Below are 26,957 nucleotides of genomic sequence, written 5' to 3' on the forward strand. Positions count from 1 at the left end.
ATGTCTGTCTGTTTGACAGACACCATCACTTGACTACCTCCACCATCAACATCAGTTGCACTTCTGTTTATGAAAACCTTGGATTGGTAAGCATGTTGGGTCAAGCTTTCCTAGCTGTCCTCAGCCAACAATCCATTAAAAATAAGGAAAAAATCATCCAAAATCAAAACCCCTGCCTACCACTTTGATTGAAAACACCATAATACCAATTCATTGTTAAGTCTTTTTTTCCCAAAGCACTCTGTCTCAGAGTGCAAACACTTTGGTTGCAAGCATTGACAGCTGACTCTGGCTAACTTAAACTAAAACATGCTTACTGGGTAGACATGAGGTAGCCCACAAGGTTTAAAGGAGGGACGGAGATCTTATCTCAAAACATACAGGAAGAGTAAGCTTTAAAGTCTCAATGGCATTGAACATTATACCATTTCTGTGTATTGTCAGGATGGATTTCAATTACTTGTCTTTATTACTCACCTTATGATTCAAATTCTGACTTCATTGGCTAAGCTTAGTTTGATTACTTACCTACTCCTTCTTTACTGTATCTTAGCAGTGAGAAGAGTGATCTAGATTTGATAGAAGAAGCCTCAGGGGTTTGGTTTTGGTTTTTCTTTTCTTAATGGCAGAGCATAGCACCTTCTGTTACCATTCCCACAGATTGTTCAGAATGGAAGAGGAATATTCCTCTTCCCAAAATACAGGATGCCATTAGGAACAGTGATAAGTGGTTGTTTAGTAGCCAAACAAACAAAGCAAAACAAAGCAAAGCAAAACATATATAACCAGTTCACCCCTGTGGAACGCATGTCACCTCTGTTGTATGCAGGTGAAATGTTTGAGGAATATAATTTTAATAGACTTTTTTTTCTTAAAGACAAGAACAACTTAAAATATTTTGGGAAGAAGTTTGGGCCAATATCATGTTTCCTAGGTCAATAATCCATAAACAATCAGGTACAAAAAAGTATATTTTTTAAAAACATCATAATAGTAGCTCATCCAAACAACCTGATTCTTGAGTCCTTTCTTCCTGCCATTGCACTCTGCACCGAAAACCAAGCAGAGTAGCAACTAAAAATTTCGGGCTGTACCATGCCACGTCTCTGGAAGAATTCCCTTCTCTGTCCCTAGATTTTGTCATTTCCTAGATGGTGGTAACCAGATGTAATTTCCTCAATGCAAACTAACTGATTTATTTGAGCCTTTCCCTAACACTGACTATTAATTCTTGGTGGAGGCAAGGCTCAGAAGTTGGTATGATGGTAGTGGAGGGAGTGAATTATGACCATGCTGGTTTCTTGGAGCCTTCCACAATATGCTGAAGAACTATGCAAAGCCTTGTCATTACAAATAAGCTTGTACAAAACAAAGGCACAGTATTCATTAGAGCTATACTGCAAATATTGGAGCTAACATGGTAGAATGAGGGAAACTCCAAAAAGAAAAGGAAACTATGTTTTCTGTTTGCATGAATGACAGCAAGAGTAAGCTACTTTGACTTGCAATGTGTATTTATGTTTTCTGTGCATTGCTCTTCCTGTGCATAAAAATGAAACCTTTTGACTAGATAGCGGTTGGCAATTGTTCATTTTTATTCAACACTGTCCATAACTGGATTAAATAATTACAATTTGTCTTACCATCTGAGACTCTCCCTGACATTTGGCTGCCTCTGCCCTGCTGCTCATTTATGCTTAAGTTTGTACCTGCTCATTAACTGATTTGTCCTAAAAATAACTTTGAAAGTCTCAGATCCTGAGCTATTAGCAGTTAGTCTACATAGCTAAGGTTACAAAATCAGCATCTGGCTAGAGCTCAAAAAGCTGACTCTGTTCTCATTTTTAGGGCTAAGATAAAGAAATGTGTATTTGACCTGATTCTAATTAGCCCAAAAACTGCGAAACCCTGAAGGCTATCATGAAGGAGGTGTCTCATCGTATTAGAGGGTTTATTAGTTCATTCCCAGCTTCAGAATTCATTATGACACCTCTCTTAGACATGCAGTGAAAGACATCTTATGTCTAGCCCACAAAATTTTAAGCCAAAACATTTAGCAGTAGTACTCTATTTTGTGGTTAAATATTTCCATGCAGATGATTTGCATTTTTGAGAAATAAACGTATCAGCCTACTTTAAATTAATCTCATTCTAAGTATTTCAGGATCACTGCATTTGAGACTGCCAGAACCTATATCTGGTAACATTTGAATTTCATCTTTTCATTAAATATACACAGATCTGGCTAAACCAGTTCTTCACTTTAATAACAAAACGCAATCTGGAGATAATTCTATGTACGTGAAGATTCTAAGAAACTTTTCCTGTTTCCAATATGTGCACATGAGAGCATAATGGGTAATTTCTTTTGTGGGACTAAAGTAAAACTATTTATAATTTAATGTCAATTAAAATCTCAGAGTTCCATTCTCCAGAATTATGAGAAAATAAATTTCTGTTGTTTAATTAAGACACTTAATTCAATTAATAAAATTAACTCAATTAATAAGATAGACTGGCTAGTAAAATCAAACTTTGTGGTAGGGGGTAGAGCACAAATTTGAAGAATTTGAAATATTAAAGTATAAAATTAAATTTAAAATTAATTAAATTGTATAATATATGCCATAATAATAGCATAAGTCCTCATCTACTGATTTGTCACTTACACTTTAATTTGTACAATTGTTGGTTTTTAAAGCATTATCTTATCTTCTAAACTCTATACTCTCATTTCTATATCACCAGAATCTATAACATAAATATTCTGCAAATAATTATAATTACCCCAATTTCTTAATACAGTTAAATATATTTTTCTGCTTTTAGATTTTAGACAGTCATTATCAGGCCTTTTAACATAGTGCTTCTTCATGCTTTGCCTGATTAAATTGATCTCATCATCTAAACTTTTTTAAGAAGGCTTCTTCGTTTCAGTCAATTATAATATTTTTGCTTACCTGGTGTATCATATTTTTAAAATTCAGCAGTAAACCCCTTAGTTTTCCTCCTTTTGGTAATCAACTCATAGTACATATGGTTTAGGTGAGGCTGAGTTTACCATCTAGCTCCAGAAATAACTCACATATGACCAAATAGATGATCTTATCTTCTTCACCATAGCAATTGACTTGATCTTTTTTTTTTTCTTTAAATTTCAGAATAATAAGGGGGTACAAATGCTTTTGTCACATAAATTGCCTTTATACCGCCCAAGTCAAAGCTACAAGTATGCCTAGCCCACCAACAGTGTGCACTACACCCTTCAGGTGTGAATTTACCCATACCTTCCTCCCCCCACACACCTGCTCAATCCCCAGTGAATGTTACTTCCATATGTGCACATAAGTGTACCAATTTAATGATGAGTAGTACATGCAGTGTTTGTTTTTCCATTCTTGTGGTACTTCACTTAGAAAAATGGGCTCCACCTCTTTCCAGGAAAATATAAGAGGTATTAGTTCTCCATTTTTTATGACTGAGTAATACTCCCTGGTATCTACAACAAGATAGAATAATGAGATTCAGTCTTTGAATATTTAGTGAAATGATGGAAAACAAAATGCTGTCTTTGCAGAGATTGTCAGTAATAAAGCTATACTCATCATTGCCATTAGAAAGAAGATTCTTCCTAATAATAAAGACAACACAGAGAAAAGCCAAGCAAAGTTTGTAAATAGAGAAAAAGAATATCTTGGTGTGATTATTTGAGCCCTAGGACTGAGTTCTGGTTCAATTCACCTGCACTCTCCAATGATATTAATTCAGAGCCAACTCTTACCAATTTTTTTCTCACCAAATTTACTATATTTTCTGTCCTGGTCATTTGTCACCAATCACAGTACTGAGTTATCCCCCTTTCCTTTTTGATCAAGAATAAGGATTCTTTATTGTGCACAGTGAGCCTAATATTTTATACTATTTTATGTGATAATTTAAAGATAATTCATTATCACAGTCTTTTTACCAGGTACAAATCTAATTGCCACCTGCCAACTCTCCTTCAAGCTTCCGTGCTTGTGCATCCAGTGCATTCATGGTGTCTTCTATGTATGTTCTCATACAGCCCACCTGACCTTCTATAATATGTGACACAGGTTTATATGTGCTCCTGTAGCCCTCGTGCTACCAGAATTTGCTATTCCAAGCAAGGGAACACAGATTAGGAGCTCTGTGACTGTACAAATACATTTAATATACACGTCACAAGATCTTAGGGCTTTGTGAATTCTTTGTGTGTCTTTTGTTCAATTTTATCCAGCACTCATATTCGACAGCTATTTTTCATAGTTTATAATTTTCACTTTTCTCTATGTTCCAGTTTTACCCAATACAGAATTTCTTCCTCTGTTAAATGCTAGTTTGGCCAGATTTAAAGAGAAGGGTGGTGTAGAAATGCCCAGAGAATCTTTTGGGGCCACTGCTAGCACTAATATATGTTATATGATACCAATGTTTTTTGAAGTCATGCAGACTTTATATAGGGTTATTTTCCCCTATTTTTTCCCATTTTAATAAAGTCTTTGTAATTCTTTACATTATCCTTATGGAATTTTGTATATACAATTATCATAATCCTTTATTCAATAATTGCTATCCAGACATTATTCAATTTACTACATACTTTTTGTATTATAACATAAGATTTTGCTTGCCTTTTTGTATCCCTAGATATAGTGTGATATAGGAAGAAAGGAACTTTTCCATGTATTTTTTAACCTCCAGTGTCTAACAAAGTTCTTGGTAAATATCAAGCATACAAATAATTATTGTTGAATGAATGGATAAACAGATAAAACCTCAGAAGAGAGGAAAGAATGTTGGATTAATTTTCCGTTCAAGAAAATATATTAATTGTATTAAGGAATACATTAAATCAATTTAGAAGTTGATAATGAGATTAAGTATGTATTTCTGTGTGTTCAAGAAGCCTTTTAAAAATCATACCTGCCATCCCCATGATATTTAAGATAATTAATGATAATTGCTAAATAATATAAAATATACATGTTCAAGTGTCTCTGATTTTTCATTTATTTATTCGTTTTTCATTCATTTGCTACTATTGATTGTTTAATACAAGATACTAATTCAATTTCATTTTTGAAAAATTTCTTTCAGAAATGTAGAGTTTTAAGTTGGCAGATACATGCATTCCTCACTATAGAAATATAGTTTAGTTGATTTCTGTTTTATATTGTTTCTTTTGAGCTCACAGTCTCATTATTGTACCCCCATTCTCTCTCCTTACCATCTGGTTGCTTTTAAGATTTTATTTGTCTTTAGTTTTCAACAGTTTTACTAAAACTTGTGAGTGTTCATTCTGGTTTGTAGTACTTCTGAATGTGTGGTTCGATGTCTTTCATCACTTTTGAAATAGAAAAGACCATTTTCTCTTCAAATATGTGTTCTTCCCACTTTTTTCTTTCTGAAATTGAAATTACATGTACAATAAAAATTTTCCACTTTATTATCTATAGAGCTATATACTCTTTGGTGAATATCCATCTTGTTTTTTTCTGTACTTCATTCTGGATCTTTCATTTTCAATTATTTTCCAAGTTACTGTTATAATTCTTTCTTCAAATGAATTTAACATGCTTTATATTAAAACCATCTATCAAATTACTTATTAGACTGTTTGTATTTTTATTCCAGAATTTTCATTTGGATATTTTCTGTGATTTCCAGTACTCTTTTGAAGGTTTAGATCTTTTATTTTCTAGAACTTTTTGGCATATTAATAGTAAAATCCATGTCTGAGATCTTCATTATCTAAATAATCCGTGGACTGTTTCTATTCCTTCTTTTTTTTGTTTTTTGTGATTTTGAGCCATGTGCTGTTGTTACCACTTGTGCTTGATTAAACATCAGGGGTACAAATAATTATTGTTGAGTGAACAGGTAAACAGATAAAACCTTGGGAAAGAGAAAAGGATCTTGAATTAATTTTCGATTCAAAATTTTGTTCAAATTACAGATATGAATTCATGAGTTACAAACATTTACAGTGTGATGACAAATTACTCCATGAAAGTTAAGGACACTCAGATAGCCCAGGTCATCTTATGCAACCAGGAATTCAGATGATTTGAAACAGAGCCACAGTCATTTCAAGGGCTATTTCCACTTTTCTCTTAATCTAATGATGAAAGTCTACACCTATCATGGCAGGTTTGCCAAGATCTAAATGCTTGGTACTCAAAAAACATTACTTTTTCTATGCCCTGGGAATCTTTTGAATGCTCTACTTAGCATATCAGTCTCTTAGTTACTTACATAATATGGAATCCATAAACAGCTTTCAGTTAAAAAATTCTTCAATATCAGAGCCCATATCACTGTTTTTTCTTGTCCTAGAAATAAGTTCTATAAATCCTTACTGTATTGTTATTTATCCTATATATTTAAACATTTAATAATGTTTTCCATCTTTTCCAGTGGTTGTCAGGATAGAGGTTAATCTGAACTACCCAGTAATTACCAGAGAAGAAATGCTGATTTCTCATTGTGCCTTTTTATTTTTAAATATATGTGTGTTCTAATACATTCCAAAAAGTTTTGATAAAGTTGACCTTATAGTTAAAAAGACACCTAAGAAATAATTGTTTAAAAATGGATTCTTTCGGTTTTCTTGGGCAATGATTTTTTAAGCTATACTCTGTTGTAAAAAGCGTAACAAACAGATCATAGATGTTAAATTCCTGATGGTTTTCCTGCCATTCCATATTTTACCATAAAAATAACTTTTTAAAGAAGAATTTTTATTTTGTCACTCTCAACTTAAAAACCTTTAGTCTTTGCTCCATCTATTATATGTATTGTCTCTGACAATTAAAACCAATTTGTTATTTTATTCCTGAAAAGGACTTTGCACATTTCTATTTTCTGCCTTTGCTTACTGAGATGTTTCCTTCTTTTCAGACAGTTCTGTTTCCAAATCTATCTGCCAAAATCCCATTCATTTTTAATGACCAATTTAAATGATACGTATTTGAGAAGATTTTCCTGATTATCCTCATTAAAAATTTGGTCTTATCCACTTTTACAAGCTATATTATTAATTTATTATTCATTGTACAACATACTTATGGCAAGTTAATTTCTATCATTTATATTTTTGTCTTATACCTTGTCCTCAACTTCAAGCTTCTTGAAGGCAGAAATATTCGTTGTAATTGCATGCCATTTAAAAGGCCATGTATTTATGGCTTTTAATGATACATGTTTTGATACATGTTTAATGATACATGTTTTTTTTCAGAAATATAGATGGCATACTTATTTGCAAAGAAAAGAATGATACACATTCATAGTTAGGTATGATGGGTTGAAATTGTTTCTTTAAAATTCAGATGAAGAACCTTTCCCTACAAAGGTATGTGGTAGTATTTATTGGGCTTAAGTGCAGTATATTTCATTGGATTGCATGTTCTATCTAAATAGAATTAATTCAGAGCAGTGTTTAATATTACACTTAATATGTTGTGGCATATGTACAAATTTTGCATGAAATTTAAAGATACAACATGAGAACTCAAAAACTATTTAAACTGCTATCAGCTTTATTTGGCAATAACTGAGTCATCCTGGTATCCTTTCAAAAAGATTCTGTAGAAAGAAAACATTTGAAAATAATTGGATTAAGGGAAGTGCCACAAGAAAGAGAAAAATGTCAAGACACTAAGGAAACTGTCAGTGAATATAAAAAATAAATAAATAAACTTGGTAAGTGAGACACTGAAAAATTTTGCATTTACAAATTTCAGTGCAAGAATAAAACAAAGATCAAACAATTTTGATCTTTGATAATGCAAACATCAAACAATTTTAACCTAATGACAAGTTATGTCTTGAAAAATTGAAAAATTTTGTAAAATTTTGAAGCTATAAAACTGGACTATTATGTTTTGTTAGCAGTTAAGAAATCTATATGCCACCACTATATTTGTTTTGAAACAATACATTATCTTATAATAATCTTTATTATCTTAAACAATAATATAACTATAATTATATGTGAACTAATTCTATATCTGTAATAACAATTAAAGACATCAAAGATTTTTATAATAAATGACTTTTTCCTCTCATAATAATAGGAGTATTCTTTCCTCCAAGGACATGAATGAAAACTTCATGTGAAATCTTCTCTAGTTTTTCACTCGAACAGCCATCTGAGAAATCCTGCAACCAGTTTCAAATCATGATTCACTTTGGAAAAGTCATACATTATTCAAGGTAAGTAATAAAAATGTATTTGATTTTCAACCATGATCTTTCTACTAATTAAATGCTATTTGAAATATTTTTAATTAGTTTTGTTTTTTTCTGAAACATGAAACTTATTAATACTTTCTAAATTTTTGTTTGTCAGACATTGCCAATTTCAAACATTCAATAACCACTAAACACAGGATTAGCCAAGCCTGTCTTTTCATTGTCCATACATTTCTTCCCATTCAGCCTTAATGAGCATATTGTTTTCTCATCTAGTATACCTTTTCATCTCTATTCACAAGCTTTACAAATCCTAAAATTTCTCTTCTAAGCCCATATTGACACCAGTATCCCTCTCTTTGAATTCTGAGAAGCTATTTTTTGGGAACCTAGTATGTCCTAAATACTATGTACCAGTACAATTACAGTTGCCTTGATTCCAGAACATTCAGTTTTGCTATGAAACTCATTCATTAATTGGAGAATTAGCTATACCCTCCTGTGTGGTATTTGTTTTACAGATTCAAACTCTGTGTATGGTAAATTTCTTATGGTAAGAAATCATTTTCCAAACTAATATGTACATGATAGTTACTCAAAAAAGGAAATATTTATATATTTTAATTTGGTAAATATATACTGATTATGTATCTTGGCCAGGGTTTTCTGGGAGGTTATCTTAATGTCTAAAAAGAGAAATTTGAGAAAGAAATAAAGCAAACATCATGAATAATTATCAATTTGTTCTAAGAGAAATGTATAACTAAATACAATATATCAGGGTCCAAAGGGGAGATTCTTATTTTGTTTGGTGTATGAGGTTTAAAGGTAGTTTTTAAGATTTAATAGATTGTCAAGATGTAAAGATGTAGTTAAGTATTCTGGATTTCAGAGACAGCAGAGGACTGGGTGTGGTGGCTCATGCCTGTAATCCTAGCATTCTGGGAGGCCGAGGTGGGAGGATTGCTTGAGCTCAGGAGTTCCATATCAGCCTGAGCAAGAGTGAGACCCTGTCACTATGAAAAATAGAAAAATTAACCAAGTGTGGGGTGCACCTGTAGTCCCAGATAGTCAGGAGGCTGAGGCAAGAGGATTGCTTGAGCACAGGAGTTTGAGGTTGCTGTGAGCTATGATGCTACAATGGTGCCACAGTTCTCTACCTGGGGTGAAAGAGAGAGACTCTGTCAAAAAAAAAAAAAAAAAGAAGAAGAAGAAGACAGCAGAGACATAGTCATATTTAAGAAAGTAAAATATATTGAATCACTTTGCAAAGAATTTGAGTTATATATAAGTTATTAGAAACAAATTTTGTAGGCTGTAATTGCCAGGGGGAATAAAAACCTTAAATATGATGACTATTATAAGGGAGCGAATATGAGTGCTAACAGATACTTCAAATACTGAGTGAATAAAACATGGTAACTGATTTGAAGACGCTGCAGAGGGAGAAATCAAAATTTTCAAGACTTGTTGAATGGGAGATTTTTGGTGTGAATAAGTTAATGAGAAAAGTCAGGGAAAAGCTGTCAGGTAATAGTGGGTGATGAGAACATATGAATCACTGGGGTTCTCAACATTGTCCGCATATCACTTGTGAATCACATGTGACACTTTTAAAACTGGTGACTAAATTGCACACATTGAAATTCTCATGTAACTAGTTGAGAGTGTGTCATGGGCATAAGAATTTATTAAAGCTCCCTAGGAAATTCTATTATTAAGCGAGGGGAAAGTGCCGATGTAAATTCTGGCCTCTTACCCATGCAATCCAGAAGCATCCATATTATCTGATACTCTGATAGAAATCTAGATTTTTAGTTCCCACTGCAGAACACCTGAATTAGAATCTACCGTTTAAATACTTTCTGAAGTAATTTATATACATGTTAACTTTTAATACTGCTTACCTTGAACAGACTAGAATTATCTGGGGTACTTTTATAAAACAACCACCTCTAGACCCTATCACCAGAAATCCTGATAATTTGTATGAACTGGGGCCAGGGTGCTAGTATTGTTTTAAAAAACTTCCCAGAAAACACTGACATGAGCCAGGTTTGAGAGCTACAGGTACAGAATGGTGTTACCTGTACATTCAAGAGTCAGACTCCCAGGGAAGTTTTCTTTTTCTTTGATTGCTTATAACAGCATGAAAATGTGACTACAAGGAGAATGAGAAATATTTTCTTTCTGTAAATGTATTGCAAGATAGGAGGGCCGTTAATGAGAATCTACAGAAATATTCCACGTGACTGGAATTCTAGATTTATTTGGATCAGTTTGGAATAAGATGGAAGAATAAAACTCTACAAAGTGGCCTCCTAGAACGCACAATAAATATCCATATCATCAATATACAATAATCTATTGGGAGTTAAGGTAAACTTTATAGCCATTTGTGATTTTTTTCTTCTGAACTGATACAGATAGCTACCCTGGTTTGAGAGACTTTATAATGACAGCCAATGTGAATTGTTGCCACACTCAATTTGCAAGGGCAGAGTTTCAAACTGGAATAATTGCCTATTCCACTCCAGAGATGGGATGCTGACTGCTTCATTACCAGCTGGATGAACCAGGGCATGAGCAATTTCAGACAATGTGAACCATGCTCCTTTACACTGCCCATGGGCACTAGCTCCCAAATCTACTTACTCCCTGTCCCCAAGAGACGACAGACACATTTTGCTTGCTGAAAGATGCTCCTGATGGGGCTAAAAGAGAAGTGCAAATATGCCTGTGCCCTGCTCCAATGTCATTTTTCATAGTCAATCATTAACCATGTTGGAATATCAGGTGACTCACGTTGGGGAATCAGCTATTTGATTTTCCCCATTATCAACTTTTTTCCGTCCAACTTTATCCCACTTTTAAGAAAAAAGGAAGAATTATTATATAATCTATAATTAAATACAGTGCATACTAATATTCGCATATAGTAGCCCAATAAATATAAATATAGCTAAGAAAGTTGAACTCACTATTGAGCACATTGCTTAGATTCCAAGTATTTCTATAAGAACTACTAAGATGCACACATAAGACTGGGGAAGTAATTGTTTTTAAAAAGTGTCTGCACTTAGTACTTTGCATAGTTGACATAAACTATTATGAGAATAATTTTAAGGCACATTTTTTTTTGCTCAACTTAAATTATTTATAATAGGCCAAATGTACTATTAATATTTACATAACCAAATCTCTTTTAAAATCAATAATAGTTTTGAGTTAGAGAAAACATTTCTTGTACCACAAGGCAATGTCAGGTTTCTATTAGAGAATTATTAAGTACATTTTTAAACCAGAATCAAGAACATACCACATTAGAAGTAGTTTCCAGTACCGTGGAAATCTTGACGAAAGTATTGGTAGGCATGAAATTAAAGTAAATATGCTGATGTATTTTCAAAGATTTCTATGCAACACTTATGCCTCTTTGGGTTGGACTTTGCTTCATAGCCCTGAGGCTCTGTCAGTTCACAAATATTTTGGAGGAATGTTTTTGTTGTGCTGTGGAAGAAAGCACTGCTAAAAGCACAATTAGATAGGCCTAGGTTTTAATCTTGACCTTTATACCTACTATTTAGAATTGTTTCCATACTATGTCGTTTTTTTCAAACATGGAGTTTTCACCACCCCAACTTGTGAGGGTCATAGTGAGAATCACAGATAATGCATGTATTTTGTACAGAGTAGACAGCTAATTAAGATGAATGTTGTCATAATGTTATGTTATGGGATCATAAATAAGAGATGGAAAAATAATGAGGTCTCTGTATTAAGTACTTATTTTTTAATAATTTTGGAAACCACCAATATTTTATATGTATATGCACATGAATATATATGTATGTGTAAGTGCATACATACATATTTTGTACATGACACACAGTTTATACATATCATAGATCATATTTAAGTTGTTATATGTAACATATTTTTAAAGAAATAGGACACAAACCCTGCTTTTTATGAAATTAACAAAATTTTACATCTTAAAGTTTTAGCATTTTAAAATTTACATTATCCTAGTTTATTTTTCTGTCAGTGTTTAAAATCATCTTTATTCCTTGAGGAAATTTTTAAATGTGTTTATGTAAACTCTCATAATAAGACTCAGGCAATGCATCTTTTCACTAGGGAGTTATATAATATTCATTCATATAATCCCTTAACTGTTCAGGAATATATATTGAGAGATAATGAATCAGTAATACACCTATTTTCATTCCTTTAAAGAAATGGGTTTAAATATGAAGTCAGAAAGTTATCTGTGTGAAGTACTGAATAATTCAAAATTTTTGACAAATAGACAATAACATTGAAAACATGCATACAGCTAAGTCTATCTTTTTCCTATGGTGGGTACATACATATTTTTGCTTCTAAATTTAGCTAAAAAATATTTAAATTTTAAGAACATACTTTGGCAAGTGACCTTTTTTTTTTTTAGTAAACATATTATAATGCTTCATATTGGTAGGAAGTTTTAGGGGACAATAATATAAAATCAGACAAAAAACAAAATGAAACTAATAAAATAAGATCAAAACTAAAGTAGCATTTTGGTCCTCAGAATATGCTTCATTATGTGCTGAGGAGAGGTATAATTAAAGTGTCAGGAAACAAGTTATATAAAAATAATATCAATAGAGAACTTTAGAATTGTTTTGAATTTGACTATATTTTCTTTTTCTTTGTGATTTTTGTAAAATCAGCTATCTATTAAATCAAGTAAATCAGTTATTGTCTGTATTACAACAAATATACAACACAATCATTTGGAATCTATATTAATAATAAATGTTTTTCATTGCCTGCTTGGAAGGAATTATGTAATATTACCAAAAGAATATTTGTTAAATGAAAAAGTTTGAAAATGAACTTCTATATAACTACTAGAAATGTGTAGTAAAGTTTTAGATTAATCCATCCTATAATATTTTGTATTGATATATTACATATTAGGCTAGCATATGCATACACTCTATATATCTATATTATATGTAAAATAATTAAATGACACTGAACTCACAAGTTTATTCTTTGAGCATGGTATCTGATTTACAACCTTGATTTAAAAATATATATATAGTAGTAAAATCCTATGACTTCTCAATAATACCATAGGTAGGATAGTAAATAACAAAAATATTAATAAAATAAAGTTTCCATTTTTATGGGTTCAAGTTAATATTTAGATCTCATCATTTTAAGGATCCAAATCCCAATTAAAGTCACAGATTTCATAGAAATTTAAAAATTTTAGTAGAAATAAAACTTACAAACTGGATGCATATGTGTTAGTATTTATGGTCTCTCAAAGTTAATTATAAGTGAATCAATGGAAGGCTTTTTAATGAGTTATTATCAATCAGGTCCTGCCACATTTCTGTCAAAAATGGTTCAATCATGGCAAATAGAGTTCATTCCATTAAACTGATTTTAGTTCTTACTTGATTTTTGTATAATTAATGCATTAAATTCTGAAGTTTACTTTCCAACATCTTACATACTTATGACATTTTATCCTTTAACTCAATTTAGTCTTTAATTTTAGGAGTATATAATGTGTTTTAGTAGAAATAAAAGAGAAAGAAATAAAAGTTATGGGTGTCTACTATGTTTACATATTGTTCATACTTATACTTTTTCAACAACTTTTTTACTTATTCCTTAAAATAACTTTATGAGGTTTGTATTGTTTTACCATTTTGGAGAAGAACAAAGTTTATTCTTTGAGCATTGTATCTGATTTACAACCTTGATTTAAAAATATATATATAGTAGTAAAATCCTATGACTTCTCAATAATACCATAGGTAGGATAGTAAATAACAAAAATATTAATAAAATAAAGTTTCCATTTTTATGGGCTCAAGTTAATATTTAGATCTCATCATTTTAAGGATCCAAAAATATTCAAAGAGCTTTAGAAGTTTTCTGGAAATTAATAAGTATGACTGAGCCTGAATTAAAGCTCCGATATAGTCAATTCCAAAGTCCACACTCATTCTTATAAACCATTTCCACAATACCCAAGAAACTAGAATCACATTTTTCAAATTATTATACAGAAATCAAGGATGACTGACTTCAGGATAGGCTAAGCTACATTGTGGTAATAAATACCAATAATATTACTAACGTAACACAGTAGTTCATTTTAACACAGTTTGCCTGAAGGTTCTAGTTCATTCTTCCCATTCTTCTAAGATCACCTCAGAAGTGGGAAGATTGTGGCAAACTATGCACTGATTCTCAGAACTTCAGCTAGGAAATGGCATGTGCCATTTAGTCTTACATTTCCTTGGCTAAAGAAAATCACATAGCCATGCACAATTTCACAGGGGTTAGGAAAGTCTTAGGCTACCAGGTGCCCGGGAAAGGGAGAGCAAGAACTAACTGGCATAAGCCTGGATGGCTACATCTTCTAGTCAGCAAATATTCAGCGCACCTTTCCAAAGGCAATATATACTCATTCTTCCTCAAGTGGGGCAAAGCCAAAGTATCCCTCCCATCCATTCATAGCTTCAGTCTCAAAATTCAGGATTTCTATGTGATATACAGTAGCCTCAACATCAGGTTCAACACAGAGCCTCAAAGCCTTTTGAACTCAAAGGGCACATTCTCAGCTCCTCATCTATCTGATATTCAGTGGCCAAACAGGGATAACCATAACAAACAATTTCATTTAAAAAGGAGAACTTGGAAAGTGCTAGCAGTCCCAGGTCCTGCGATTCTGAAATCCTGCTTGGCAGAAACCATGAGAACCCCTACATTGAGGAAGGCAAAAATTTTTAATTAGGTTTGAATTTTGCTACACTGTGGCAATCTCCAGTTCCTTGGCCATGACCTCTCGGAGTTTTGTTTTGTTTTGTTTTTTCTTTTTTTGTTATCTTTCTGGGCCACATCACATCCGAAGCGAGCATGGAAAAATATACCCTCCTCAGGGGCTGAGCAGCTTTCTCAGCTTGATTCCTGCCTGTGCAAGACTAGAGACCTGCAGGTCATTTTTAAGACTTGAAGAATCACAGACTTTTTGAATGCAAGCTCATTTCAGGAGTATAACTCCTAAAAATGTAGTATCTTCTTGTCCATTTAATTCTAATTGGTTCAAGGAAGAATAAGAGTTCTTAGAGTCATCTAACTTTTGGTTTCACTGCTTTTCTCTCTGTTTCACTTTGGCTACTTAGTTGCAGTTACTTAGAGTCAATCCCACTTTTGTTGGAAAGTTTTTAGGCTCTTTATCCTGAACTATTTTGCCCAGTTGAAATAATTTATTAGGGAGCACAACCCTAGCACTGTTGTGAGACACCTTAATCCATTCAGAGGTTTTAATAACGGGTTCTCTATTAGTTATCTATTACTGCATGACAAATTATCCCCAAACGTAGCAGCCTAAAACAACATGTTTTTTTATCTCACAGTTTTCGTAGATCAGGAATCTAGACATTATTTAGCCGGGTCCTCTGTGGTAGGGTTTCTTATGAGGCTGCAATCAAGTTGTCAGCCAGTGCTGAGATTTCATTTGACTGGAAAAGGATCCACTTTGTAAGCTCGTTTACATGGTTGACAGAAAGATCCAGTTTTTTCAGGACTGTTAGACAGGAGGTCTCATTTCCGTGCTGCCTCTTGTCTGGAGGGAGCCACCCTCAGCTGCTTGCCATGTGGGGATACGGAACATAGCAATTTGCCCCATTAAGGCCACCCAGAGAAACGAGAGTCTGCAAGCAAGGTGGAAGCTACTGTCTTATGTAAGCCAGTGAAGTTAGTACCACCCGATCATCTTCACCTCTGCTTAGATGCAAGTCACAGGCCCTGCCCAGACTGAAGGGGAGAGAATTAGAAGGTATAGATACCAAGAGGCAGAAATTATCTGGGTCCCTTTTATAAGCTGCCTGCCATAGATGTGATAGATAACTATAGATGTGATTTGATCTTGTGAAAGATCTATGGTATTATTGCAATAAGGAGATCCTTTTTTATTTTTTGTCTAAAATCAACAAATAATAGAGAGCCAAAATAAAGAATTCCTGAAGAACACATTTAGGGTTTTAAGATATTTATACATCAGGGATTAAACCAAAGTAAAGATTGGCCCTGATTTATTTCGTATCCACCATTTAAAGGTACACGTCACAATACACATTTTCCAAATAAGATCATTTGTAAATATTTGCAGTGGAATATACCTCTTTTAAAAAAATCTTCATTCCATAATTAATTAATGAATTTTAAGAGAACTATTGAAAAAATTTTTAGAACAATATTACTCAAGGGATATAGCTCTACCTGAATCCTATTTCTTAAAACGGCCTTACTTTGTATCAGATAGAGATAACTCATCATATTTTAATGATATCATTCTAGCACTGTAATAGGTTCTTGCAATAATGTAAATTTTGCCCTACTAGGAGGCAATGATAAATAACAGAAAAATTAAGAGTAAAAATAATTAGGAAATAAACTCTTTTTATTGTTCTTTCTAAATTCATATTTAAATTGTATATGTCATAATATTTATTCAATAATTTATATTTAAATTATATTACAATTTATAGATAAATTTAAGGATTTATTTATCAATGTAGCAGCTGTCCCAATCTTTTTGGCACCAGGGTCAGGTTTCATGGAAGACAATTTTTCCACGGACGGGGCTGGGAAGATGGTTTCAGGATGATTTAAGTGCATTACATTTATTGTGCAGTCAAACCTCTTTGCTAATAATAATCTGTATTGGCAGCCGCTCCCCAGCACTAATATCACTGACTCAGCTCCACCTCAGATCATCAGGCATTATATTCTCATAAGGAGCACGCAACCTAGATCCCTCACATGCACAGTTTACAGTAGTGTTCACACTTCCATCAGAATCTAATGCTACTGCTGATCTGAGAGGAGGTGGAGTTTATGCAGTGATGTGAATGATAAGGAGTGGCTGTAAATACAGATGAAGCTTTGATTGCTGCCCATTCCCCTCACCTCCTGCTGTGTGTCCTGGTTCCTAACAGGTCAAAAACCCATACCAGTCTGCTGCCTGGAGATTGGGGACCGCAGCACTACAGAATTCCTAAGTACAGCAGCCAATTTTGTCTGTGATATTAACTCCTCATATATTACTGTAGTTAACATAGTAAAATGTATTTTTCTTTACAAATGTGATATATTGTAATGGTCTCTGAGTTCCTCAATAGTGAAAACTGCATGAAATAATTTTTAAATTTGCATTCATTCAAGTATAAATTAATATGTGCTATATTTTATAGCACAAAAAGGCTATATTTGTGCTATATTTTATAGCACAAAAAGACTATGGCCTTTTTGGGAACAGGTATATATTTCTGCATTTGGCTTGAATTTAATATTGGCAATAAAACATGATCTTGTAGTGGAAGTTGACAATAAATATCCTCTGGAGCCAACTGGATTTTGACACACAATTAAGGAGAACTACACAGTGTAATTTTCACATAGATCAATAACATTAGATTCTCAGCACAATTCTGCCTCTGCTGATACAAATGAAGGCCTCCTTTAGATTAGTTTAGGTAAAATGGGATTATTCAAGTAAGGTTTAGATAAAATATCTTTCCTTAACTAATGTCAAGGACTTCACATAAGAAAAGATACTATTTAGGTAATAATTTAATCATGAATTTTTAAAAATTATTAAATTTGTGAAACAAATAGCTAATTGTACATGAAAAAGATAACTTTATAATATATAAACTAATAGATTTTTCAGTGCTGTTGCTCACTGACAAGCATGTGGTGGTTGGCTAATGCATAAAATACAACCTTTATTTCAGCACAAAATTCATCTATGTATCAAAAATAATTGGGAGAGGGGCAAGGCATGAGGAAAGAGTAGAATGGGTTTATCCTATCAATAGATTCTATTTCTTTAGTTTTATGTCTCCCTTTTGTCACCTAATTCTTCTCCTTTGAATCATATTTTATCTCTCTAAATTATACTTTTTTACTCAGAACTCACTTTATCCCTTTTATTCATCTGAAAGCTTCAGAATGGAAGGGGGACAATTTGATCACACAATGGAGCCCTTTCAATTGAGCTATGTGACAAGAACTTGGTGTCCTTACAGAAAAAAAAATATGTTTCGTACAAAAAATGGACCCATTAGTTTGGAGCCCCAGAAGACTGAGTAAGAACCAGCCAGCATTTTATTTTTAAGGCAAGCTATCTTGACTGGATGAAAACCACCTTTAACATAACTTGTTGCAACATTTCACAAGATCAATTTGATGAAATATTTCTTGTTGCACAGGTCTTCTTCCTACCAAGAAGTTAATAACATTTCTTCCTATTTATTTATTCTTTATTGAAGCAAGAATTAAGTTCCAAAAATAATCCCATAATTCACTTGGATTGTAAACTTCTTGAAAGTAAAAATTCTGTATGATTTTTATATTTTCCAGCATGAAGGACAATACTTTGCAGCTAACTATTAGATAAATTGATATATTTCTTAGTGGGTTTTCTACCTTAAAATATTAAATATATTAATTTGGAAGGTCATACTTTCCTTCTGAGGTATAAATGATTATTCTATTCAAACAAATTTTAAAGCATGGAATATTATCAGTCATTTTGACATACAGAAAGCTTTACTTAAAACAAAGTCCATGCTGGTCAGCTTCAGATCATGCACTGCCTCAGAGACTGTGATGAAAGATCGTGTTTTTAAAAAAATCTCAATCCAATTGTATAAAAGTTAAAATCATATGATAGGAAAGCAAATTAACAGATTAAATGTATGCAGAGTGCAATACCCAATTTTTATTATTAGATTCCACAGGCATTTTTTAAGTTTGTATAAAATTTTTAAAATCCTTACTCTCTATTTATGTACATATTTCATCATGGATAAGTGAAAAATAGATCACAATGGCCACCAGTCCCCTTATCACACTTTGAGGACTGCTGTATTAGACTGACGACCTAATGTCAAACTTCTATTTCCAGTTTTGTCACAGCTTGAGTTTACTCAGCTATAAAAATGTTTGCTGTAATACATAATAACACTAAATTGTTGAATGTTTAACAAATCCCAAGTACTGCTCTAAGCATTTTACCTAGAGAATATCTTTTTTAAAAAAAAGTTATAGTAAAATATTCATAACATAAAATTTGTCATCTTAACTGTTTTCAAGTGTGAAGTTTTGTAGTGTTAAATATATTCAAAATGTTGTGCAGTCATCTCCAACATCCGTCTCCATAATTCTTTTCATCCTGTACAACTGAAAATTTATACTCATTAAACAATGACTCCTCGTTTCCCCATTTCCCCATCCCTTGGAATCTACCATTCTATTTTCTAGCTCCATGATTTTGACTTCTCTAAGTATATTATATAATGTAATTTGTCTGTATTTACCTTTTTGTGAGTACCATGTTTTACTTAACATAATTGCCTTAAGGTTAATCCATTTTGTAGTATATATCAAAATTTTCTTCCTTTTTAAGTTTGAACAATATTCCATTATATGTGTTCTACATTTTGCTTATCAGGTCATTCATCAGTAGACACTTGGGTTGTTTCTATGTTGTAACTATTGTGAATGATGCTGCTATGAAACATGGGTGTACAGATGGTAGCCATACTAATGGTGTGAGGTAGTATCTTATTGTAGTTTTCATTTCCATTTCATTAATGACTAATGTTCAGCATCTTTTCATATGCTCACTAGTCATTCATATATCTTTGAAGAAAAGTCTATTTAAGTCCTTTGCCCATTTTTGAAATTTTTTATTGTTGAGTTTTAGGAATTCTCTATGCATTCTAGTTATTAATCATATATCAGATACATGATTTGCAAATATTCTTTCCCATTTTATGGATTGCCTTCTTACTATGTTGATGTGCCTTTTGATGCACAAAATTATTAAATTTTCATAAAGAACAGTTTGTCTAATTTTTCTTTTATTGCTTGTGATTTTGGTGTCATACCCAAGAAATCATTGCAAAATCCAATGTCATGAAATTTTGTCCTATGTTTTCTGTTAAGAGTTTTGTAGTTGTAGGTCTTACATATAGATCTGTGATCACTTTGGAGTTAATTGTTGATATGTAGTGTGAGACAAGCATTTGCCTTTATGTTTTCGCATGAGAATATCCAAGTTTTCCAGTACCGCTTGTTGAAAAGATTGCCTTTTCCTCATTGAATGGTCTTGGCACTCTCATTAAAGATCACTTGACTGTATGTGTAAGACTTTATTTCTGGGCTCTCAATTCTATTCCACTGGTCTATGTCTGTCTTTATGCCAGTACCACATCGTTTTGATTACTATAGATTTGTAGTAAGTTACATAATTAGGAAGTGTGAATTCCCCAGCCTTGTTCTCTTTCAAGATTGCTTTGGCTATTTTGGGTCCCTTGGGATTTCACATGAATTCTAGAATGGATTTTTCTATTTCTGAGAAAAATATTGGGATTTTCAGAGGCATTTCAGTAAGTCTAGATTACTTTGGTTAATATTGACATCTTAAAAAAAAATCAAGTGTTCTAATCCAGAAAATAGAATGCATTTTCATTTTATGTCTTTAATTTCTTTCAGCAGTGTTTTTGGTGTTTTCACTGTATAAGTCTTTTACCTGTTTGGTTAATTGATAAGTAATTTATTGTTTTTGATGGTATTGAAAATAAAATTGTTTCATAATTTCCTTTTCCGATTTCATTGTTAGTATATAGAAACGAAACTATTTTTGTGTGTCTATTTTGTATCCTGATATTTTGCTAACTTTATTTATTAGTTTCAAAAAATTTTTTTAAATGAATCTAAGATTTTCTACATACTAAGTTCATATGGTCTATGAATGGAGAAAATTTTAGTTCTACCTTTCTAATTTATTAGCAGTTTATTTCTTTATCTTGCCTAATCGATCTGGCTAGATGTACTGTACTATGTTGAGTAGAAGTGGTAAAAGAGGCCATCCTTTCCTTGTTCCTGATCGTGGAGGGAAAGCTTTCAGTTTTTTACCATTGGAGGTGATATTCACTGCAGGTTTTTCATTTATGTCTTTTTTAATGTTCAGGTAGTTGCTTTCTATTGCTAATTTGATGAAAGTTCTTATCAGGAAAGGGTATTGAATTTTCTCAGAAGCTTTTTCTGCATTACTTGAGGTAATCACATGTTTTTTTTCCCCCCTTCCTTCTGTTCATATATTACATTGATAAATTTTCATATGTTGAATCATTTTTACATTCTGGGAATAAAATCCAGATGGTCATAGTGAATAATTTTTTAAACAAGATGCTGAATTTAGTTCACTAGTATTTTCTTTGGGAGTTTTTCTATCAAAGTTCATAAGGGATATTGGTCTATAGTTTTCATTTCTTTAGGTATCTTTGTCTAACTTTGGTATTAAAGTAATGGTAGTCCCATAGAATGAATTTTGAAGTGTTATATTCTCTTCCATTTTTTGGAAAGTTTTGAGAATGAGTAGGATGAATTCTTTAAATGTTTGGTAGAATGACTAGTGAAGCTATCTGGTTGAGGTCTTTTCTTTGTCAGGAAATGTTTTATTACTGATTCAATCTCCTTGCTAGTTATAGTTCTATTCAGACTTTCTATTTCTTTGTGATTTAGTCTTGATAGATTTTGTGGTGTTAGAAATTTTTCCATTTTCTCTACTTTAGTCAACTGGTTGGCATACAATAGTTCATAGTACTTTCTTATAATCCCTTTTGTTTTTGTAGAATTAATAATAATACACCCATTTTCATTTCTGATTTTAATAATTTGATTTTTTTCATTTTTGCTTAGTACTTCTAGCTAAAGATTTGTTAATTTTGTTCACCTTTTCAAAACATCAACTTTTGGTTTCATTGGTTTTCTTTTGTGTTTTTCTATTCTCTATTGTATTTATCATTGATCTAACCTTTGTTATTTTCTTCTTTCCTCTAGCTTTGTGTTTAGTTCATTCTTCAATTTCTAGTTACTTAAATTGTAAAGTTAGGTTGTTGATTTGAGATCTCTCTTGATTTTAATGTAATCATTCATAGCTATAAAATCTTCCCTTTGCACTGCTTTCACAACATTCCATAAATTTTGGTATGTTATGTTTTTGTTTTCATTCCTCTTTAAGGATTTTATTATTCTGTTGTGATTTCTTCTTTGATCTATTAATTGTTTAAGAGTGCACTGTCTTAGTTCCCAAAATATCTTATGAATTTTCCATTTTTTATTCTGTTATTCATTTATTTATTTATTTTTGAGACAGGGTCTTGCTCTGTCACCCTGAGTAGAGTACAGTGGCATCATCATAGCTCACTGGAACCTCAAACTCCTAGGCTCAAGCAATCCTCCTGACTCAGCCTCCTGAGTAGCTGAGACTATAAGAGTGAATCACAACACCAGCTGATTTTTTTCTATTTTTGGTAGAGATGTGGTCTTGCTCTTGCTCAGGCTGGTCTTGAACTCCTGAGCTCAAGTGATCCTCCCACCACAGCCTCCCAGAGTGCTAGGAGTATAGGTATGAGCCCCTGCACCCGGCTTTTATTCTGTTATTGATTTCTAACTTTATCCTGCTGTGATAAGAGAAGATACATTGTTTGTTATCTATATTTTTAAATCTATTGAGGCCTATTTTGGGACCTAACATATAGCTTATCCTGGAAAATATCCAGTGAGCTCTTGAGAAAAATGTGTATGCTGTTGTTGTTTAGTACAGTCTTCTGTATATGTCTGCTAGATTTACTTGGTTTGTTGTATTAAGTGTTCTATTTCTTTACTTATTTTCTCTCTGATTGTTGTATTCATTATTGAGAATGAGGAATCAAAGCCTCCAACTACTATTGCAGATATGTCTATTTCTTCCTTCAATTCTATATAAGTTTTGGCTTTATATATTTTAATAATCTGTTATTACATGTGTAAATGTTTATAATTCTTGCTGTATTGGATCATTTATTAATATATAATGTCCATATTGTAGGTTGTCTCTGTGTCAGACTGAGGTGTAAATTCAATGTCTTCCTCAGGTCTTTTTTGAGCCTATACCTTTTCCTGGGAATGCTTAATCATTCTTTAATTTTCACTATATATATGCAGTTGTTTTTGAATGTCCCAGCTTTTAATATTTGGCTCTCAAAAGGAGAAAAAGCAAATAATGAAGGCTAAGGGAAGGCACCATCTCTTTAAATCTCCTAGAAGTCACTTTATTAGCAGAAATACAGCTTGCAAAAATGGGAAGAGATACAAAATAATGGCCACCTGCATCTTTGTACTTCTGTCATCAAATGCATCAATCAGCAATCAGAGCACAGTTCCTGATATTTGGAGGCCAGAGTACTATTTTGCCCACCCTAGCTTCCACAAGCTTTGTTCAAGCTGCTCCATTAACTCGTCATAGGTACCTGCCATACAATTAACCACAGTTTACCATCCAAACCTTCTCCTGAAAGTTGCAATCCTTCAATAGACTCCAGAGTTCCAAAATAATTACATAAGTCAGAGTCTTTCATTGCAATTATTGTTTAGGTAGGGTGAGGTATTCCTAGTGCTTCCTATTCTTCTATCTTCCCAGTTCTACAGTATATATTTCATTCTCAACACAATCATATGAGAGTGATATGGAAATGGAGGCAAAGAGATGCTCACTGCATTGATAAAAGTTTCATATTAAGTTGTAGAACTGGAATTTAAATCCAGGAGCGTCTAATTTCTGAACCTACATCCTTAACCACTGTACTATGCAACCTTTCTATGTGACTCTTCATGTCCTCTAAGGCCCTCTATGATAATATACTTTATAGTTTATTAATTTATACTAAAATAACTGAAGTTACATTCATATTTTTAATTTCACACAAGAAGTCTTGTATTTTAACAGACTGTACAAAATGCTTAGTGATTATTTCAAAGGCTAGTTGTCAAGTCTATAGGAAATGCTCATTCATTTGAGCAATGAGTCTTTCTTCTTAAGACTATGGAAATTCTGAAATATGTTCATTTTTCTTTTTTTCTGAATCCTTTCATGTGTCAGCTATAATGCTGTTTGAATCAAAGACATTTGATTACCATCTAGGTTCACCCCTTAAACTAAATGGAGAGCTTTGAGGAAGATTGGCAGGCTTACATAATTGACTATTTTGACATTTACAAAATATTACATCAGGAGAGAACTTGCAACTCCTCTTCTCTATGTCAAAGCATTATTCAGTACCAGACTTAGTAGGGATTTCAGAGGTTTTTCTTCATCAACTAACCACTGGTTTCCTAAAAACCCCAAGCCATCTCTTTCCATTCCAAGAAAGCAGCACCATTGGTTAGAAAGTATAAAAGACTATAATAGTCATCCATCCATATTAAAAAGCTCTTTTTTGGTAAAAGCATTTAGGAAGAAAAAATCTGAGTATATTTTCAGCAATTCAGGTTTTTATGATTCCCTCTCCCCCTAGAAGAACTGGCACTTGATTTAACTGAAGCTGTATGAAAATGTTGGGGGGCTGGGGAGGCAGGAAAATCATCATGTGAGGTACTACTCATTCTACCAGCAATCACATTGATGGTACTTCTTAATTTTAATGCTTCTCTGCTGCCTCATACCTGAGAGAAAATTGTATAAACACATCCTGTCATAAAAATTCTATGAAACATTACATGCCAACTTCCTAAGCTGTATATTTTTTTCAATTTAGATATCTACATGATAAATTATATTGTCAAACACTTTTTTTTGTACTTCATGAGATAAAATAACTTTCAAGAAAAGATGATCATTTAGAATCAATTATCCATAGGTTTTTTTTTTTTTTTTTTACTAGCACAATGTTCCTAACTAGTTCATTTTCAGAAAAAGTATTTCTCCAAAGGATTAAAAAGACTTGTCCCTCATTCTATACCTGGACATTGTAGGAAGTAGAAAAATTATTTGTATTCTAAATAAGAGAGATTATAAGGTAAAGGTTTCACAAATATATTGCCAACATAATCTGGATGGTAAACAAGTCTTCTTTCCTTACAGAAGTAATCACATTACTCTTGCTATTTTTGTAGAACCATCTCAATGAATTGTACTGACATTTAGAAAACATGTCTTTTATCTGGATGTGTTAGGCGATTCTTATTACAGCAAGGTAGTGCATAATTGCAGATTTCTACACAGATAGACTTGAGATTTCTACACAGATAGATTGAAGAGAAGTAGTGATTTTCAAATTCACAACAAGCATATAATTCAGGTTGTTTTCAAGATTGCTTGATTAAATGTAAAATAATTTCTTTTCAAATAGTTATCAAGTGATAAATTATTTGATTATCTAAATATTTTAGAAGTTGATGTAAAAAAAGCACCACATACTTAGCAGAGCACATTTTGATTCCATGTTGATTCCATTGTGATTGATTAGCAGCTGCTATTACAGTAAGTCTAAATTTGATGAATGACTTCAGGAGTATAGTCCATAAAGTTTTACCTCTCAGAGAAAGTAAACAATAGCCAATTGAAATATTTCATTCCTTTGGGTCTAAGCAAAGTGTGGAAAAATCACCCCACATGGTGAGAATCAAGCTGAAGACAGAGAACAAGTAGAACAACAGTGTTGAGAAACAGGATGTATTTACAAATGAAAAAAGTCAGTCTCCGAACAATTCAGTCTAAGTTAGTTGCTAGGGATTGGATCCAGCATAGCAGTTCAGATCTTAAATGTTTTTGAAGTATTTTCTCAGATCAAAATATGTGTTAAATGTTCACACTGTATGGATGTAAATGTATTAAATGCACACACAATGTTCTTACAAAGAAACTTTCTGTAACACCTATAAAATATAAAGTTGGTCTATGAGAAATGAAAAATTGTAAAGTTTCCTATGGATATGCAAAATATACTTGACAAAAAAGAATTTCCTGCATTTCTACACGTTTCAATGTACATCACTGACATTTATAAAAGCCATTTTGATGAATTCTTAAAGTATTATGTATTATCAAAATCACAAGATCAGAGGTAAGAGAAATGGAGTTCCTAGTAGTTCATCCTAAACTGATTACTAATCTGTGCCTCATGGATTTCAGTGATAACATGGATATACTGATGCCTACCTGAAAGGGCTGTGGTGGCTGTTAAGTGGGAGAAATTATGGAAAGAGTGCCCAACAGAGAAAGAGCCAATAATAAACTTTTTTATAAATTTAAAAATATTAAGGGGGTACAAATGTTTTTGTTACAAGGATACTTTTATAATGCTTAAGTCGGGGCTTTTGGTGTGCCCATCACCCAAATAGTGTTCATTGTACTCCCATAGGTAAGTGTTTACCTCTTCTCTCCTTGCCTTTCCCTGCTTATTGATATCCAATGACTTTTATATCTCTTTGTGTCCTTGTGTGCCCAGTGATTAGTTCCTAATTATTAATAATAGAGAGTACATGTGGTGTTTGTTTTTCCATTCCTGAGATACTTCACTTAGGATAATGGTGTCCAGTTCCATTCAAGTTGCTTCAAAAGACATTATTTCATTCCTTTTTGTAGCTAAACTGTACTCCATGGTGTGTGTGTGTGTGTGTATATTTTCTTTATCCAGTCATAAATTGATGTGCACTTAGGTTGATCCAATATCTTTGCAATTGTGAATTGTGCTGTGGTAAATGTTCAAGTGCAGGTGTCTTTTTGATAAAATGTCTTCTTTTCTTTTGGTTAGATAACCCAGTAGTGGGATTTCTGGATATAATGCAAAGTCTACATTTATTTCTTTGAGGAATCTCCATACTTTTTT

The sequence above is a fragment of the Microcebus murinus genome, chromosome 11 (assembly GCF_040939455.1).
Source record: "Microcebus murinus isolate Inina chromosome 11, M.murinus_Inina_mat1.0, whole genome shotgun sequence".
NCBI classification, from domain to species: domain Eukaryota; kingdom Metazoa; phylum Chordata; class Mammalia; order Primates; family Cheirogaleidae; genus Microcebus; species Microcebus murinus.